Consider the following 19,261-nt stretch of genomic DNA (forward strand, 5'->3'; position numbering starts at 1 on the left):
TGTCCAACTCTGTGATGCTATGGAATGTAGCCTACCAAGCTTCTCTGTCCATGAGATTCTCCAGGCAAGAATACTGGAGTGGGTTGCCATTTCTTCCTCCAGGGGATCTTCCCAATCCAGGGATCAAACCCACATCTCCTGCATCTCCTGCATTACAGGTGGATTCTTTACCACTGAGCCACCTGGGAAGCTTAGAGTGAGTTGCAATGCGTAAAAAGATTGAGGAGTCCTAGAACAGAGAAGTCATGTGGGTTAGACTGTCCAGAGTGAGAGGCCTCCATTGGCCTGAGGCCTAGCATTGTACACTGAGACACTGACATGAGGTGAAGAGGTGAAGGCCAGCAGTGCCCAGCCAGAGCACACTAGGAGGGGCCCAGGGAAAGCACAAGAGGGCAAGCAACCTTCCAGACCCCGAAGCCCTCAGAAGCAGCCCTTATTATGGCAAAGCAGAGCAAACCCAGGGTCAGGCAGGCCCAGCTTTCCCTTACGCCTATGGGGCACCCTGCTGAGGGTTGAGGGAGCTGCCTGCTCTCCTCAGGGACAGGGAGGGAGGCTGGAGGGGGATCCGACAGCTCCCAACCTCTAGGACGGGCATTTGGGGCCAGAGGGAAGCGACATCTTTGCTTTTGCAGCTGCAGCGGCAGTGAAGAAAGCGGGAGGGCATCCTGAGGCAGGAAATGCCTATCAGTGTCATCCCCAGCTGCTTCCGGCTTCCTCCTTCAAGGATTCCATGGCTCCTCTGTATCCCCGCCAGCCCCTGTCCCCTGCCCTGGGTTCTGGCCGGCAGCTGTGAGCCCCCCTCAAGGCCCACGTCACGGGGCCACCGAAGGGCTGTTGGCTCCCCATTGTTCTCAAGGCTTCTCTGGCATTCCTTTGACTCAGGAGGGGAAATGCCTGAAGCTTCCCCTCCACCTCCTCAGAGATGCTTGGCCAAATAGTCACTACCAATGCGGATCTCTCAGAGGACACTGCAGGGAGGGTCTGGCCATGCCAAAAGTCCACCTGCTGGAGGCCAAGGACGAATCTGAGGCACTGACTTGCTCTCTGCTTCTTCGGCTGACCCTAAAGGCCTTTCTCTCCCTCCTGAGTGCAGTCACCCCACAGTTACCACACACACACACCTGTACCCCTTGTTCCCCATCCTACCCATTTCCACACAGTTCTGCACACACTGTTGTACACACACCCCACCCAACCCATTCTCCCCGTAAAGCCGTCAGGCGTGGCAGGGCCAGAAGCTACTGCCACTGTGGATGTGACTCGAGGCTCTTTTAGAAGCCTTCCCTGACAATAGGCACAACAACTTCCTGGGTGGAGGCTGCCCCCAACCCCACCTACTGTGTGCCAGGCTCATAGACACTGAGAATGCAGTGCAGAGCACCCCAGACCGAACCCCTGACCCTTCCGCAGTTTATGTTCTAGTGAGAGGAGGTGGAGAACAATAAACAAACCAGTAAAATGGACAAGAAGGCGGTGACAGAGGATGAGATGGTTAGATGGCATCACTGACTCAGTGGACATGAATTTGAGCAAACTCCAGGAGACAGTGAAGGACAGGGGAGCCTGGAGTGCTGCAGTCCATGGGGTCGCAGAGTCAGACGCCACTTAGCGTCTGAACAAAAACAAAAAGGATAATATGACACATGGTGCTAAATGTTATTGGATGAAAAATAAAGGAAGAAAGAGGAATAGTGACTAGGAGAGGGTTTGAAGCTTTAAATACAGTGAGTAGGGAAGGTTGACCAAGAAGATGACATTTAAGCAGATACTGAAGGATGTGAAGGAGTAGACGGTGCTTATATCCAGAAGAACATGATGGACATGGAAGTAGTACATGCAAAGTCCCTGTGGTAGGAATATGCCTGGAACGAGCAAAGACTAATGAAGAAGCCAGTGTATTTGGAGTGGAGGACTGGAAGGAAGAGCAGCAGGAGGTGAAGCTGAAGATATAATGGAGGCCAGATCCTAAGGGCCTTATTTGCCATTGTAATGAGGGAGATTAGGGCCACTGGAGGGTTTGGAACAGAGGCCCAACCTAATCTGATTTAGATTGTAAAAGATTATTCCAGCTGCGGTGTAGAGAATAGAATGTAGGGGGACAAGGGCAGAGACAGGGAGACCAGTTAAGAGTGTCTTCAAAGTAATCCAGGTGAAAGGCGATGGTGTGCCCCAGAGGTAACGGTGGGTGAGACATGGCAGAATCTAGATCTATTCTGAAGGTAGAGTTGACAGGATTAGACAGGAGGAGTGGGATGTGAAAAAAAGAAAATAATCAAGGACGTCTCAAAAGATTTCCACCTGATCCACTTTGAAGTTGTCATCTACTGCCATTTCCTGCAGGGGGAGCAGGTTTGGGGGTTGGAGCAGAATCAGGCAGGTGGTTGTGGCCATATTTGAGAAGCTTGTAAGATGTCTAAATAGGCAGTAGGGTACATGAGTCTGAAACTCAGGAAAGGAACCTATATCTTCTCTGCGCACATTTTTAATGTTTTTATTATGCAGTGTGTATAAACAATTTCTATGATTGCTTTATGAGTGTTTAAATTCTATATAAATGATACCATGTTCCTGTTTGAGATTGATTATGTTGAAACATACCGTTCCTTCCAGTTAACTCTATAATGTCGTTGTTCCATTATGCCCCAATTTATGGACCCAGTCCCCTATTAATGGACTTAGGTTGTTTGAATTTCTAGCTATTTTTTTTTTTTCTGATTCCATGGAGTGTGATGCAATGCTTTCTGCTGCTGGGCATACAGATACAAAGTGATTAAGTGCTTCTGTTTACCTCCATCTGTGTGTCTGGGATCATTAATTCCAAGGTATTAGGAAATAAACCATATCTGTTGATTTCACTGTGCCCTGTTTAAGCTGGGCCCAGCCAGATTTCTCCTTGATGACATTTGGTTAGCCGTGTTGTCCAAACTGCTGGAAAGTAACAGCAATAATTTGAACTTCATAAGTTGCCCCCAAACTTCACAGCTTCAAACGACAGGCATTTTTTTTCAAACTTTAAACTTCTTATTTTGTATTGGGTTATAGCTGATTAACAATACTGTGGTAGTTTCAGGTGAACAGCAAAGGGACTCAGCCATACATATACATATATCCATACTCCCCGAAACGCCCCTCACATCCAGGCTGCCACATAACATCGAACAGAGTTCCCTGTGCTAGACAGTAGGTCCTTGTTGGTTATCCATTTTGAATATAGCAGTATGTACATGTCCATCTCAATCTCCCTAACTATCCTTTTCCCCTGGCAACCATAAGTTCTTTCTCTAAGTCTGTGAGTGTCTTTCTGTTTTGTAACTAAGTTCATTTGTATCATTTCTTTTTAGATTCCACATATAAGGGATGTCATATGATATTTCTCCTTCTCATGACAGGCATTTTTATCTCATGGTTTGTGTGGGTCAGGAATGGGGTACACTTAGCTGGACTCCATCTCAGGTTCTCTCACAAGCAGTCGAGGTGATGGCCAGGTATAAGCACCTCAAGGTTCACCTGGAGGATGGTCACTCCCAGCTGTCTTATGAGGCTTTTGGAGGGGCCTCCAGGCACTCACTGGCTATTAAATTGAGAGCCTCTGTTTCTTTTTTTTTAAGTTTTATTTCTTAAAGTGAATGATAGGTACATGTATCACTTTCCATACCCTCCTGTATTTTAAACATTGCCTAACTCCAGTACTTTGGCCACCTCATGCAGAGAGTTGACTCATTGGAAAAGACTCTGATGCTGGGAGGGATTGGGGGCAGGAGGAGAAGGGGACGACAGAGGATGAGATGGCTGGATGGCATCACCAACTTGATGGACATGAGTCTGAGTGAAGTCCGGGAATTGGTGATGGACAGGGAGGCCTGGCGTGCTGCGATTCATGGGGTCGCAAAGAGTCAGACATGATGCTAAATTTTATTAAAACTTTGTTTAAAAATTAATCAGAAAAAATCCTAACACGGAACTTTAAAACTGAAAACTACTCAGAGGTCCCCTAACTAGCTACTTCACAGAACCAAAATAAAACCAGAGAGGTTAAGTAGTTGGCCTATTCATCACTATAGACTGGATCTACTAACTTATAGTCTTTTCACCACAGGAGTATGGGTTGAAAATAAATTGACAGCAAACATTATTTCTAACACATATTTGGAACTGAGAAAATTAATTTTCTATGGATCATAAAATACCTGCCTTGCTATGCTAAGCACTCCCTCTGCATAGTCTCACTTGACCTTATAAAGTAGGTATCATACTACCGGTATCCCCATTTTAAAGATCAGGAAACTGGTGAGCCTCTGTTTCTTGCCAGCTGTCAGCTGCCCTTACTATAGGGCAGCTCACAACGTGGTAGCTGGCTTCCACAGCACCAGCAAATGAGAGATGATGGGAGAGTGCAAGAAAGACAGCGGTCACAGTCTTACAATCTAACCTTGGAGAAAGCAGCCCATCACCCTTCAGTTCAGTTCAGTCGCTCAGTCATGTCCGACTCTTTGTGACCCCATGAACCACAGCACGCCAGGCCTCCCTGTCCATCACCAACTTCCAGAGTCCACCCAAACCCATGTCCATAGAGTCGGTGATGCCATCCAACCATCTCATCTTCTGTCGTCCCCTTCTCCTCCTGCCTTCAATCTTTCCCAGCATCAGGGTCTTTTCAAATGAGTCAGCTCTTTGCATCAGATGGCCAAAGTACTGGAGTTTCAGCTTCAACATCAGTCTTTCCAATAAATACCCAGGACTGATCTTTAGGACGGACTGGTTGGATCTCCTTGCAGTCCAAGGGACTCACAAGAGTCTTCTCCAACACTACAGTTCAAAAGCATCAATTCTTTGGCGCTCAGCCCTCTTTATAGTCCAACTCTCACATCCGCACATAACTACTGGAAAAACCATAGCCTTTAGTGACAGACATTTGTTGGCAAAGTAATGTCTCTGCTTTTGAATATGCTGTCTATGTTGGTCATAACTTCCCTTCCAAGGAGTAAGTGTCTTTTAATTTCATGGCTGCAGTCACCATCTGCAGTGATTTTGGAGCCCCCAGAAATAAAGTCTGACACTGTTTCCACTGTTTCCCCATCTATTTGCCATGAAGTGATGGGACCGGATGCCATGATCTTCGTTTTCTGAATGTTGAGCTTTAAGCCAACTTTTTCACTCTCCTCTTTCACTTTCATCAAGAGGCTCTGTAGTTCTTCTTCACTTTCTGCCATAAGGGTGGTATCATCTGCATATCTGAGGTTATTGATATTTCTTCCAGCAATCTTCATTCCAGCTTGTGCTTCTTCCAGCCCAGAGTTTCTCATGACGTACTCTGCATATAAGTTAAATAAGCAGGGTGACAATATACAGCCTTGACGTACTCCTTTTCCTATTTGGAACCAGTCTGTGGTTCCATGTCCAATTCTACCTATTGCTTCCTGACCTGCCCTTGCTGCTGCTAAATCACTTCAGTTGTGTCCAACTCTGTGCGACCCCATAGACAGCAGCCCACCAGGCTCCCCCATCCCTGGGATTCTCCAGGCAGGAACACAGGAGTGGGTTGCCATTTCCTTCTCCAATGCATGAAAGTGAAAAGTGAAAGTGAAGTCGCTCAGTTGTATCAGACTCTTAGCGACCCCATGGACTGCAGCCTACCAGGCTCCTCCATCCATGGGATTTTCCAGGCAAGAGTACTGGAGTGGGGTGCCATTGCCTTCTCCGGACCTGCCCTTGACCATATTCTATTTGTGAGAAGCGAGTCACTAGCTTCAGCCCATACTCCAGGGAAGAAATAGACAAGGGTGGGAATCTCAGGAGGTGGGGATCATGGGGACCATCATAGAGGCTGCCTACCACAGAAACCAGAGGACTTAGGTGGAGAGGGGTCAATGAGACCAAGTGTCTACAGAGACACACACTAAGAAAGATGAACGGTGAGTTGGGGAAGGGGGCAGAGCCAGAGAGCAGAGCTTGGGGACGACTCTGAGTTGAGCCAATGAAGATATCTGGTAGAGATTCTTTTTTTCAGATTTGGCAGTGAGAGCGAAGTGCCTATCAGTGAAGGGATGAGAAGCTCCTAGCACATTTGAAGGTCAAGGGAAGGAGCCAATGGAGAGGTGAACATTGCAGATGGTGGAGGGGGAAGGAGAAATTGTGGAGCCAGACCCCCCTAGGACAGGACAAAGGGAAACCTGTCAATTGCTGCGAGCATTTACATAGCGCCCTGTAGGCTACAGGTGCTTTTACCAACCCAGAAATGTTAGCAGGGCAAGTTATAGCATCACCCCCATTTTACCCCTGAGGAAACAGGTGTACAGAGGGGCTGTCTGAACCAGGGCTAGAATTCAGGTATTCTACCTCCGAGTGTTTCAAGTCCGTGTGGCTTCCTCACTGGGCCCCAGTGCTCTCAGCATGCTACTCCACTGCTCAACAATCAGCCTTGGCTCCCTCCTGCCTGTGAAGTTGAGGAGCTTTTCTCACCCCGAGGGGACTGATGAAGGACAACAGTTTCACTTAAGGCAGGGTTGCAGATGGGAAGGAGTAAGAATTCCTCAACTGCCAAGGGGGCTGTAACTCAAATTCAGCAGCTTTGGGATATGAGAGGGGTGTGGGGAAGACCCTGCAGAGTGGCTTGGTGACATATATGCCAGGGTCCATGGGATTCTGATTAAACACTGTGAGGCAGCGTAGGGGGACAGTTGCCTGGTCAACGTGGGCCAACAAGGCCCCCAAGGCTGACTCTCCCAGTGGAGGGGTGGTCCTCATGAGCTCCTCTCTCAGCCACTCAGTGCGGCTGACTCTCCTGACTTTGGCAACATTTGGAAACTCACTGTGGAGATGTTGGCCTCCCTCTGGGAACTCCAGCTCCACCCCCCTCCCCTCACCATGGCCTTAACGTTGCCCCAGAAGACTTGGAGCACCTTGGGACAGGGGGGCTGTGTCTTGCCCAGCAGGCAGGGAAGCCAAGCCCTGCCCTTGGTGAGCTCCAGGACATACATACAACTCACACACAGCAACACACACAATACCCACAACTTACCCTGGCCCCAGGACAAGGAGCCAAGAACACCCGACCATCTGGAACCACCTCAGCTACAAGGGTCCTCAGAGTCTTTTCAGAGCCTCATTTTCAGATAAGGAAAATGAGGCAAAGAAGAGGGAGCTACTGAGTGGCTGAGAGGGAGGGAGGCTGAATAGTCTGAGGGAGATGCGATGCTAAGGCGGGAGTATTGCTAAGGAGAGTGTGAAGGAGCTGATGTAGGCAATGCTTGAGAAGGCCTGGGAGTGGCATACTGTAGGTGCTTAACAAATGCATCGTAAATAAATGAAAGAGATTCTTGCTGCAGGAGTGGGGGAAGGACAAGGCCACAGGGGTATAAAACTCAGTCCTGCTGGGTTCAGATCTGTGAGACTGGAATAGCCTGGCTGGGCTTTTCTTTTCAGGGGTCACAGCTCTGACAGGAAATGGGGGTGGGGACAATGGGGGGCGGGGTTAAAGGGAGGGAAGCCCCACCCTTAACTGAGGCAGAGAGCTCCCTCCTTGCTTTCTCCTACAATTTTTATGGAGCATTTACTTAGTGCCAAGCAAACGCGTGGGCACACGCACACACATGCACACACACACACACAGCAGTGACACACACTATCAACACCTCCGTATTACAGATCAGGAAACTGGCCCTGAGAAGTTCAAGACCTCGCCCATAGTCTCACAGCCGATAGTGGCCATCTGGTTTCAGTGCCTGCGCTCTTAACTCCTACAGTATATGCCCTTCTGGCTGTAGGGACAGCAGGGCCCTAAGGAGACTGCCCCAGGGAGGCCTGCAGTCACAGAGCTCCCAGTGTAGAGACAGAGAGCAGCTACCAGGAGTGACACAGCCGTGGGACCAGGGCCCACACAGGAGCAGTGAGAGGGCCACAGGCACCCCGAAGAGGGGCCAAACCTAGATCTAGTCCAAGCCTGGTCTAGTGTGCCAGGGAAGGTCTCCCTTGAGCACTTGACTCTTTCAGCTGAGATCTAGTTTGATTCTTGACACAGCCCAGTTTACAGAAAGGACAACTGAGGCCCAGAGAGGTCAGATGACTTGCCTGGGAACACAGAGTCACAGAGTTGGGACCCAGAGTTGAGGCTCAGACTCCCAGGCCCCCGCACTGGCCCGCAGTAGGAGCAAATGCAGACAAGCTCCAGAGAAGGAGGGAAGCTGTGCCATGAAGGAGGGTGTGAGGCAGCGATCCCTGGAAAGTCTCCAGCGGGAGCCTGCACACTCTGGCAGTTCCTGGGGGCAGACAAAGGGGGGCCACACCCACCAGGCCACCAACTGGGAGGTAACTCCATGTGCTTCTGCCCCAGACCTTCTGTGTAATGGACGCGGTGTTCACGACACCTTCCCCTGAGTTTCCATGGCAACTAGGAATCATCTCGCTCCCCAATCACAACTCACAAGATGTTCTGCCTGTTGTGGCCAGCAGCTGTGTCAGGTTGTGAAGAATAACAGATGCCTGCCCTTTGAGACTCGATTTGTTCTCCAGTCATCTCCGATGGGGCAGAGGTAGATGTGATTTTAGTTGGGGGGAACAGGGTGGGGGAAGGTAGTAAGGGGTTTCTGATACTTCAAATGCATCCACCTGTCTCAGCTCAATGTCACTAGAGATAGACCATGATCAGCATTCATCCCACAATCCCCTGCTGGAGCTAGTAAGGCGATGTCTCTGCTGAAGACATGCTCAAGATTCAATAGACCCAATCTTCAGTTACCCTCGAGGATTCCATTTTCTCACCTGCTAAATGAAGATAATTTATTTTTCTTTTTGGCCGTGCCACATGGCATGTCAGATTCTAGCTCCCTAACCAGTGATTGAACCCACGTTGCCTGCATTGAAAGTGTGCAGTCTTAACCACTGGACCACCAGGGAAGTCCTGGAAGAAAATTATACCTGTCTAAATAGATTATTATAAAGAAATAAGATGACACCTAGCACAGAAAGTATGTTTTAGTAAAATGTGTAGCACACAGCAGGTGCTCAAAAATGTCAAATTTGGAAGGTCCACTCTAAACATTTTTGCCTGTCCCCACAGATCCTTATTAAAACCTCCATAAATAAATAGAAAGACAGAAGCCCCAGGGGTCTTCGAGAATTCAAAAAGCCCAAGTTAGAGGTCAATCAGATGTGCATAACACACTGGTTTATTGACAGTGGGCCTACCAGCATGAGAGTCCTGCGTTTCAGTCCTGGCTTCCCTTGTAACTCAGCTGGTAAAGAATCCGCTTGCAATGCAGGAGACCTGTGTTCGATCCCTAGGTTGGGAAGATTCCCCTGGAGAAGGAAATGGCAACCCACTCCAGTATTCTGACCTGGAGAATTCCATGGACTGTACAGTCCAAGGGGTCACAAAGAGTCGGATACGACTGAGCTACTTTCACAATGACTGGCTGTGGGGCCTTAGGCAAGTCACCTGCCCTCTTTGGTCACCAGTTAATCTTTCCATTTGGACTGGCTTAAGCAGAGGTTTTTGACTATGTTCCACAGAAGCTAAGGTTCCTCAGGGACACTGTGGTAGGCAGAAGGACAAGACTGAATGGGGAATGCCCCCACCCATCCAACTTTGATGGAATTCATATGTGCCACAGCTTTCAAAGTAGTTTGAAAACTCTGGCCTCATGGTCCTGGATTTGCTAGGCAGACATGGCACCTTGGCTGCTTCCTTAGCCCCAGAGGGTAGTGAGTCCAGTGGCCTGGCAGGAGCCATACCAGGACATGTCCCCGACCCCAGAGGTATCCAAGACTTCATTTTCCCCCATGAAAAACCAGCCCGAGCCCTCTTCCTGCCTTGGCACTTCTCCCTGACAGTCCCAATGGCCCAAGCCCTGGCTGCTTCAGCCAGACACCCCAGACCTGTATGGTGAGGGGCCTGGGGCAGAGAGGGGTCCTCTGAGGGGGGACAAGGCTGGGCTGGCGGACTCTTCTCCTGGGGGGAACAGCAGGAGCCAAGCCCCAGGACACTGGACCAGTGGCCTGCCTCCCAGGGTGTTCTTGCTGAGTGTGGTGGGTGGGGGCCTAATCTGCATTTGGGACAAAGCCTACCCGGTGCTTGAGTGTTGTTGCCATAGAGACTCAGAAAGGTGTTATTAGCATCTTTTCAACTCAGTGGCCCTGTGTGGTCTGGTCCCGTGCAATCTTAGCAGTAGCACACCATCACCCTGGCAACCCATTAGCCTAGTGTTGTTACCATGGAAACCCCAGCAAGGTCGATCAGCCCAGGAATTCCCCAGAGGAGATGTGCGCTGGGGGACCCGCCCATGGCAGTGCCCACTCCTCAAGCCTCCCAATCGACAGTGCCCCACTCCATGGGCACCAAAGGTAGTTTAGGATCTTTTTTGGACGAGCTCAGAGTCAGTGTGACAGGAAAGAATTTGGCCCTGCAGAGTGGCAGATCTATATGCTTCGTTACCATGGAAATGGTGCTTTTTAAGGATCTCAAAGCACAATGCAAAACTAACTCTTCCAGGGGATTGAGGCTGGCCGGAAAGGAGGCTGTGAGCCTCATTCATTTGTGCATTCATTCATTCAGCATTCATTGGCTACCTATTAATACAGTGAAAGCTGTGTATGTCTTAGGTGCTTCCCCGGTGGCTCAGACAGTAAAGAAGCCACCTGCAAGGCAGGAGACCCAGGTTTGATCCTGGGGTCGAGAAGATCCTCTGGAGAAGGGAATGGCAACCCACTCCCAGGTGGCACTAGTGGTAAGGAGCCTGCCTGCCAATGCAGGAGACATAAGAGATGCAGGTTTGATCCCTGGGTCAGGAAGATCCTCTGGAGGAGGGCATGGCAACCCACTCCAGTATTCTTTCCTAGAGAATCCCATAGACAGAGGAGCCTAGAGAGCTACAGTCCATAGGGTCACAAAGAGTCAGACACGACTAAAGCAACTTAGCATGCAAATGTATGTGTTGGCTTCTAACTATAGAACCATCTTCTCACTCACTAACCCCAGTTGAAAAATGACTAATGAGATGGGGGTAACCATCCTACTTCCTGATTCAGTCTCCATTTGAGGAGAAGATATTGGCATGCCAAAGGGAATGGAATCACAGGGCCTCTATGTGTCTAGGGATACAGGGAAAATATTTCCTTCTGTAGTCTCCTGTTTTAACTTACACCCTACTTGAGTCTTCAGGAAATTGGGATCTTTGTGTAGTCTGGACCACCAAAGGCTTGGCCAGACATGTATGAAGATTCTAGCAGTCACAGTTGCATGAAGTCAGAATAGGCTACGCTGGTGAGTAGTGAGCTCTCCATCACTGGAGGTATGCAAGCAGAAGCAAAACAGCTGCTCAGTGAAGACTGTCTATAGGCCATCGAGCACAATGATTAAGAACACAGGTTCTGGGGGCCGAACGCCAGGCTTCAACTCTTGGCCCAAGTGACTCACTAGGTGACTTGGGGCAATTTTCCTAAGGTTATCAAGCTTTGGTTTCCTTGACTATAAGACGAGAATGATAAGAGTTTCTACCTCAAGGGCTGTTGTGGGGATTACATGAGTATAATATATGCAAAGCACTTATAAGAGTATATAATAAGTGTTCAATAAATAGTAGCTGCTATTATCTACTGATTGCTCAACTAAGGTCCCTGTCAACCCCAGGACTTGGTTACACCTTGGGGATAAAAAAGAGATTCTGGCAAGGCTAAGATTGCAAGATCCCCTGTTGGGAAGCTGCCTGAGGGGAGCTCTCACTCCTTACCTGCTTCTAGCAATGGTTTCCGTCTCCAAGCTCTGGGAATCAGTGACTCCATTGAGCCTCAAGACAACTCAAGAGGTACAGTGATCATCGGCACGTTACAGACAAGAGAGGCCAAACTCGGAGGGGGAGGGTGACACTGCCGAGGGGCAGAACAGGGATGGGAGCTTCCTTTCCATCACACTGCCTGGCAGTCCTCAGGGCCGCCATATGGGGAAGATGGCAGTTGGAAGGGGCATGTCATGGGGCAGGCCGAGGAGCCCTGCCCGGGCAGTAACTTGTGGACAGCAGCTCCGCACAGTTCGCATTTTTCCTAGGAGGAGCTGAGGCCCAGGGAGCAGAAGAGGGTGTTTCCTAGAAATGCTGTGGGTGTGGCTGGTGTGCATTACCCATGGGCAAAGGACAAGGCCAGGCCTGTTCATGTGTTCTTACTTGAACCTAAACTTGAATCCTTCTGAGCGCCCATCCCTTTGATCTCACTAAGAAAGCTGGGCCTTTGGGCAAAGTCCAAGGGAGTCATTAGACTCTGATCTGACATTTCTGTTCTCAACCTAATGGCGCAAGTATTTAACTGATGGCTGGTGGCCTGAGCAAGTGATTTTGCTTGCTGAGACTAGTAAGGTGGACCAGTGTTTTCATGCCATTTGGAGACGTGATGAAGAAGGGGGCTGTTTAAATAGAAAAACCTGCTGTTAGGCTGGAGAACAAGAGTAATACTCATGGTATCCTGAAGCTCCAGGTTAATATATATATATATATATATATATATATATATATATATATATAACCTGGGAGTATAGGAAATGGACAGGGGTGACCGATAATCTTTAATAACCAGCATGGCATGGCCATTAACTGATCGGAATGTTCAGAAATACCCAGGAAGGCGGCACTAGAGCACACTGGGAAAGAACAGCCCTGGATTGGGCCTTGCCAGGCAGTGGGATGCTCCTTTGGGCCTCTCCTGGGAGCACGTGCAGAAATCAGATTTGTTGTTGCCTCCAGAGGCTGTGAGATTCCCACAGTAGCTGCGGGTGTGCAGGGGTGTGCCTGCTGGGGGAGAACTGGTGGAAAGGCTCTTCGGGAAAGCCCAAGACCCAGACAGCCTAGGAAAAGTCTGGTATGTAGGCAAATAGGGCCCAGCCTGGACTCAGAGAGCGGAATGCCACCTTTTGAAGCCACCAGCTGGAGAATTGTAGCCTGGCATCCTTAGGTGGTAATTTCTGTCCCTCTTCCAGGCACAAGCAGGAAGCATGCAGACATACAGTGCATGCCGTGGAGCAAACGCACATATCTGCCCGCACAGTGTTCACACACACAGTCCACCTGTGCGCATGACCTGTAGATACCTTCTCAAGTCATGGGACCTCCACACTCACACCCACAAAATCATTCACAGACTCAGAGTCCTGCAGCAGAAGCAAGAAAAACAGTCAGCTTTCACTAACTCCAGTTGGTTGCCCTCCACATACACATTGGTCTTTGCCCTTCCTCACACCTCCCGGTGAACCACAGAGTTGAGGTGACCTCAGGAACTTTCCTTCAGTGGCCAGTGAGAAGTCCCTGCCATTCCCAGGCTCGACCAGCAGGGAGCAGCCTCTCATGCCACACTGAATTTCACCAGTGGACGGAGGGCCTAGGAGGAGAAAGGGAGGTGGAGCGCAAGAAAAGTGGAACATTTAAGAAGCATGCCAAGTGTCCAGCCAGTCTGAGAGCTGGCCCAGGCACAGCCAGCCACCCAGTCCTGTGGGTGTGGGGCCTCAGCCCCTCCTGCCCAGCTGATGAAATCGATAGAGCCTTGGGCAAGCTAATGAGATGATATTTTAGTTACCATAGCAGGGCCCTGCTGTCGCTCTGCCCAGCCAAGAGCTCAGAAGGGAATCAGCTAGCACACACGACTTGAATGGAATCTCTCATTTTGTGAATCATAGCGCCTCTCAGGGCCCACTTTCTGTGAAATGGGTTTAAGAATAAATCACACATGCTCACTCCCTCCAAGCCGTGGGCTCCCTCTGCCAGGACTTCCTTTTTCTTGCTTTATTCTCTATTCACTCTGACGTCTCCTGCCACATACTTCTCAAGGAAGCGTCTCAGACTCTCCTCCCCAGCTGGATCCCGCCACTTCTCTGTAATCAACTTCCTCGAGTCCTGTGCTTGCCCACAGGGCCCTGACACCATCCTGGTCAGACCTGCCCTTGGGACTTTTGAATAACACAGGTCTCCCTCACCTGGTTCAAGGAATGTGGCACAGAGCACCCACTCAAAGGCATTTGTTGAATGTTGAGAAATGAATTTCTATGGCCCTTGGCAGGAGACAAACTGGGCACCCTCTGAGGTAGGCATTGTTCACACCTGAATCACCTCTGTAGCGTAGCAAACTTTTCCACTTCAGAAACTTCAGCCTCTCGACAAGCCTGTGAGGAAGCTAGGGATTATCATTTTCATTGTACAAACAGTAAAACTGAGGCCCGGAAAGGTGAAGTGTGACCCAGGCTTAGTGCTTGGAGGAGCCAGGATTTGTAAGCCTCCAGATCCCGTGCTGATGCAGGTAGATGTAAGAGACGTGGGTTTGATCCCTGGGTCAGGAAGAGCCCCTGGAGGAGGAAGTGGCAACCCACCACAGTACTCTTGCCTGGGAAATCCCATGGACAGAGGAGCCTGGTGGGCAACAGTCCATAAGGTTGCAGAGTTGGACATGACTGAAGTGACTTAGCACAGCACAGCGCCCCATGTGGAAAGGTGCTATCGTTAGATTCCCCTATCAGTCATCACTTTGGGCATCATCACCTCCATTGTGGTAAAGGTCATGCTCAGTCTGGCCAGAAAGTATATATTTGGCAAGGACACAGGCTTTGGTGGAGGAACAAGCCTGGATTATCTGGGCATCGCCTGCCCGTGACTTTGAGGGCTGGAGGAGCATCTGGTCAGGCTTCATAAGAGAGGCGGCCTTAGCTGGCACTTGAAGGACTGGGAGAATTAGAGAAGGCAGAGAGCCAGGGAAGGGAAGGCTGGGGAGACTAGAGGTGCACCGAGAAATGGGGTTTGGGTGACGTAGGCCAAGTCCTTCCCAGCCTCTGCTTCCTGAAAGATACGTGAGATGCTCACTCCGTCACACTACTGCTGGGACCATGGCAGCAGTCAGGTCCCACCCTTGCCAGAGGCAAGGAAAGGAACAGTCTTCTCTGCAGTCACTCACCTACCATCCTGCACAGAGTAGGTGCTTTTTTTTTGTTGAGCTCATTGTCCAGGAAATTGATTCTTTTGAATCAGTCTTGGGTGGGGGCAAGCAGAACAGGTTTTTCTTGTGCTTTGGTTCTGAAAATATTAGCCTCAGCTGAGGCGAGTTGGAGCTACTTTTGCAACTTGCACAATGCATGGGACCTGAAACTTGACAGGCCATTCGGGAGCTGGGATGGGGGTAGAGAGGGCTATAGGGCTGGGCTGCGGGGTAGCCCAGAGTCACCTTGGGGTGGGGTAGGAGGGGAATCAGTGTGAAACTCCTGGGGAAAGGAGCATCTGAGGTAATGGAGGTACAAGGGACCCAGAGGTGAGCACTCCCTCCTGAGATGCCTCCTCCCCGTATCCCCCATCCCTGTGTGCTCTCTCCCCTCCCTGCTTTGTTTTTCTTCTCTTATCATTCAGCTTAGGAGTTCCCAAAAAGGTGTGTGTGCTAAGTCACTTCAGTCGTGTATGGACTGCAGCCCACCAGGCTCCTCTGCCCATGGGATTTTCAGGCAAGAATACTGGAGTGTATTACTATACCCTCCTCTGGGGGATCTTCCCAACCCAGGGATTGAACCTGTGTTTCCTGTGTTTCCTGCATTGGCAGGCAGGTTCTTTACCACTAGTACCACCTGGGAAGCCCCAAGAGGACTCTAGGCTATGAGAAAGTTTGGGAGTCTAGAGATAGGGGTAGGAAAGCTTATGACAGAGCCAGGGTCACTGACACTTGTCCCCACACTTGCTGGGGTAGGAGTCCGAGACATCCCTGCCTAGATGGAAAGCTGGCTTCTTCATCCAGGTCAGGCCAGTGTCCCAGATCCCACAGACACAAGTATTGCTGCTGCCGTTGGACTGAGGGACCCAGAGTGAAGGCTTCCCCATCCCCGGGGAGTAACTGCTTGGCATTTCACTAGTGCCTTTGGCTTCCTTTAAAACAGTGTCACCTGGGTCCTTATTCCGTTACATACCACAGAAGATCCTCAGACGAACTTAGTCTCTTTGTGCCTCAGTTTCCTCAGCTGTAAAGTGGAGTTATGATGGGGACTAAGTTAGCTAGGACAGGCGATGCACTCAGAACAGTGCTTGGCACCCAGGAAGCGCTGGCTCCCTACGTGTCTGTTAGGACCGGCTTGGCGAGTCCCTCTAAGTGAGTCCCTTTCCTTTTCTGAGCCCAGCTTTCTGTAAAAAGGAAGAGGCTCAGCAGACTGAAGGGCCTCTCAGGAGCCTGCCAGCTCTGCTCTGCTAGGATTCTGTAAATCTGAGGGAGGAGGAGCTGCAATTCTTGTCCTGTGAAAATAGGTGAGGGGGAACTGGGATCCCCAGAAGATGAAATGACTTGCCTAGGGTCACACAGCCAGTTACAGGCCAAGCTGGGATTAGGATCCCAAGTGCTGAGCCACTAGCTTCAGGCCACTGGGCTGCAGCCTGCCCATTCTCTCACACTCAGCGAAGGTCAGAAAGCATTTGGCTTGCAAGATGGGAGAAGTATAACACAGAGGTTCCAGGGACTTCCCTGGTGAACCAGTGGGTAAGACTTTGCCTTCCAGTACAAGGTGTGCAGGTTCGATCCCTGGTCAGGGAACTAGGATCCCACATGCCTCACAGTCAAAAAACCAAAACATAAAACAGAAACAATATTGTAGCAAATTCAATAAAGACTTTTATTGAATTTAAAAATAAAATTAAATGAAGGTTCCAGCAGCCTCTGGGGCCAAGGGAAGCTTAGAAAGACCCACAGAACCCAGTCATGGACTTCCTCACTGGCCAGGGATCCTGTTTCCCACCATTTCTTCAGTTTCTTCTCCCAGAGCACTGATTCCCTCTGAAGCATCTTTGCTGTTTGCTGGGACCACAACAAAGCTTCCTACCACCCCCCTCTTTCCAGGCAGCCAAAGCAGGTGAGGAGGCTGAGACCCAGAAGGGGCTGAGGGGAGACTTTGCCAAGCTGCCCAGCCAGCCCTGGGCAAAAGCAGATTTGGGACTGGAAGTCAGGTTTCTGGGTCCCTGGCCTCTGGTAGAAAGGAACCTAGGCGCCAGGCAGTTCTTCTTGAGTAAGTGCCCAACTCCGAAATTCCGGATAAAGTGCTGCCCAAGGTAACGCTGCCACAGGGGAGAGTGCTGAGGGCCATCCATGCTCAGGTAGGCCCTGTGGATTGTCTGCGTGTGCACATGTGTGTCAAGTCGCTTCAGTCGTGTCTGACTCTTTGCGATCCTATGGACTGTAGTCCGCCAGTCTCCTCTGCCCATGGGATTCTCCAGGCAAAAATACTAAAGTGGGTTGCCATTTCCTTCTCCAGGGGATCTTCCTGACCCAGGGATTGACCAGTGTCTCTTCTGTCTCCTGCATTGGTAAGTGGGTTGTTTACCACTAGCACCACTTGTGAATCCCATGGGTTTTGTAGGCAGCTAACCTGAGCCGAGAACAAGGCCAACTTTGAGACTGCCCTGGCCAGTTAGTGGCTCTCTGAGTCCGAACAAGTGACTTGACCTCCCTGAGCCTGTTATTCCGTCTATAAATTGGGGACAATGATGGCTGCCCTGTCCACTTCTCAAGGTTAGACTGAGGCTTACTGAGGATAATATTACCTCCCACTAGGGAGCTCATACATGAGACAGGCACGGTGCCCAACACTTGACCTGCATCGTGGCATTCCATCCTGGCCATAGTGCTCAAAAGAAGCCAGAGGATCCTGTCCACAGAGGAAATGGGGCTCACTGAAACACCAGCTTTCAGGTCTCACAGAGAAGTGAGTGGTGGTGCTGGGAGTTGAGCCCTGATCTGACTTCAGACTTCCCCTTCCACAGACAGCCCTCTGCTAGTATATCTATGGTCAGATAGCATGGAACAGGAGCCAGCTCCTAACAAGTTGATTAACTGCTTTTAATTCTAGACCTTGCTGCAGAATGGGAGTCCTCCCTTTGGGCCCCAGACAAGGGTTCAAGGGCTCTGTTGGAGGGCTTGCTGATGCTCCACATGAGAAAGGCTTCTATGGCCCACCATCTGTTTTTATAAATACAGTTTTGTAGCACAGCCACTGTGGTTCATTCACATTTTGTCTATGGCCACTTTTGAAGGGCAATAGCTGACTTGAAGACTTGGGACAGAGACCTCATGGCCTGCAAAGTCAATTTACAGGAAAAGTTCACTGATCCCTGATTTGAAACATTCAAGGATATGCCCTAGATGCCCCTCTGGCCTTTGATTGATGTCCAAGGCAGCAGTCAGGAGTGTCCTTCTCTGAGCACTGGCCAGTATGTAGGGAAAATTGGTTTTTCAAAGAACCCTGGAGAGACCTTCCATTTCAGGGGTTCCAGAAAAATGCTGGCTCAGTCAGCAGCCCCTTCTAGGATCACAAAAGAAGGTAGTAAGTCTTCTCCACCATGCCCTTCGGCAGTCAGCTGAGGTTCACTCTATTTAGAAATTTGGAGTTGAGAAATTTCAGTTGGATAAACTTCAGGCCTGAAAAATAGAATTCTATAAGCACCTCGGAATGACCAGCCCCAGTTAGCAGTACCGAGTCAGCCAGGGCTTGTGGGAGAATCTGAAATGTTACACATCTAAGTGGCTATGGCTCATTTTATACTACACCTGGGGTCCTGAGAAGCCTTGTATAGCCTGAGTCTGTTTACCTCCCTAATCTCTGCCTTTTGGGGACTGTCTGATTTCCAGGTGGATTTGAAGAACTGTTGTTTTTCAGGTTTATCTGCCTCCCCCCACGCCCTTCCACATCTTGGTCCAGTAGTAATCAGTGAACAAAAAGTGAATTCCTTTTTCTTTTTTTTCTCTTTTTCAAAAACAACCCCCCTGCTGCTGCTGCTAAGTCGCTTTAGTCATGTCCGACTCTGTGCGACACCATAGACAGCAGCCCACCAGGTTCCCCCGTCCCTTGGATTCTCCAGGCAAGAACACTGGAGTGGGTTGCCATTTCCTTCTCCAATGCATGAAAGTGAAAAGTGAAAGTGAAGTCGCTCAGTCACATCCGACTCTTAGCGACCCCATGGACTGCAGCCTACCAGGCTCCTCCGTCCATGGGATTTTCTAGGCAAAAGTACTGGAGTGGGGTGCCATTGCCTTCTCCACCCCCCCTACTCTGATTCTATTGTATTTACTTGGTCAAGATATCTCCAAAGGGTGGCAACCCTTATGTCCCACCTTCTTTGGGTTTGATGTCTAATTATACTTCCCAGGTAGATAAAAAGAACCTGTCTGCCAATGCAGGAGATGCAAGAGACACAGGTTCAATCCCTGGGTTGGGAAGATCCCCTGGAGGAGGGCATGGCAACTCACTCCAGTATTCTTGCCTGGAGAGTCTCATGGA

General features: G+C 49.9%; 1 protein-coding gene across 4 annotated transcripts in view; it reads left to right on the forward strand.

Annotated features, from left to right (window-relative positions):
* The window catches only part of LOC123465423, an 88,666-nt gene that overhangs the window by 7,931 nt on the left and 61,474 nt on the right, over positions 1-19,261 (forward strand). For all 4 annotated transcript variants that reach the window (XR_006640655.1, XR_006640656.1, XR_006640654.1 and 1 more), the window contains exon 2: positions 17,240-17,291. The gene's annotated coding sequence lies outside the window, so the exon portion shown is untranslated. The remainder of the gene's footprint in view (positions 1-17,239; positions 17,292-19,261) is intronic.

The sequence above is a fragment of the Bubalus bubalis genome, chromosome X (genome assembly GCF_019923935.1).
Source record: "Bubalus bubalis isolate 160015118507 breed Murrah chromosome X, NDDB_SH_1, whole genome shotgun sequence".
NCBI lineage: Eukaryota > Metazoa > Chordata > Mammalia > Artiodactyla > Bovidae > Bubalus > Bubalus bubalis.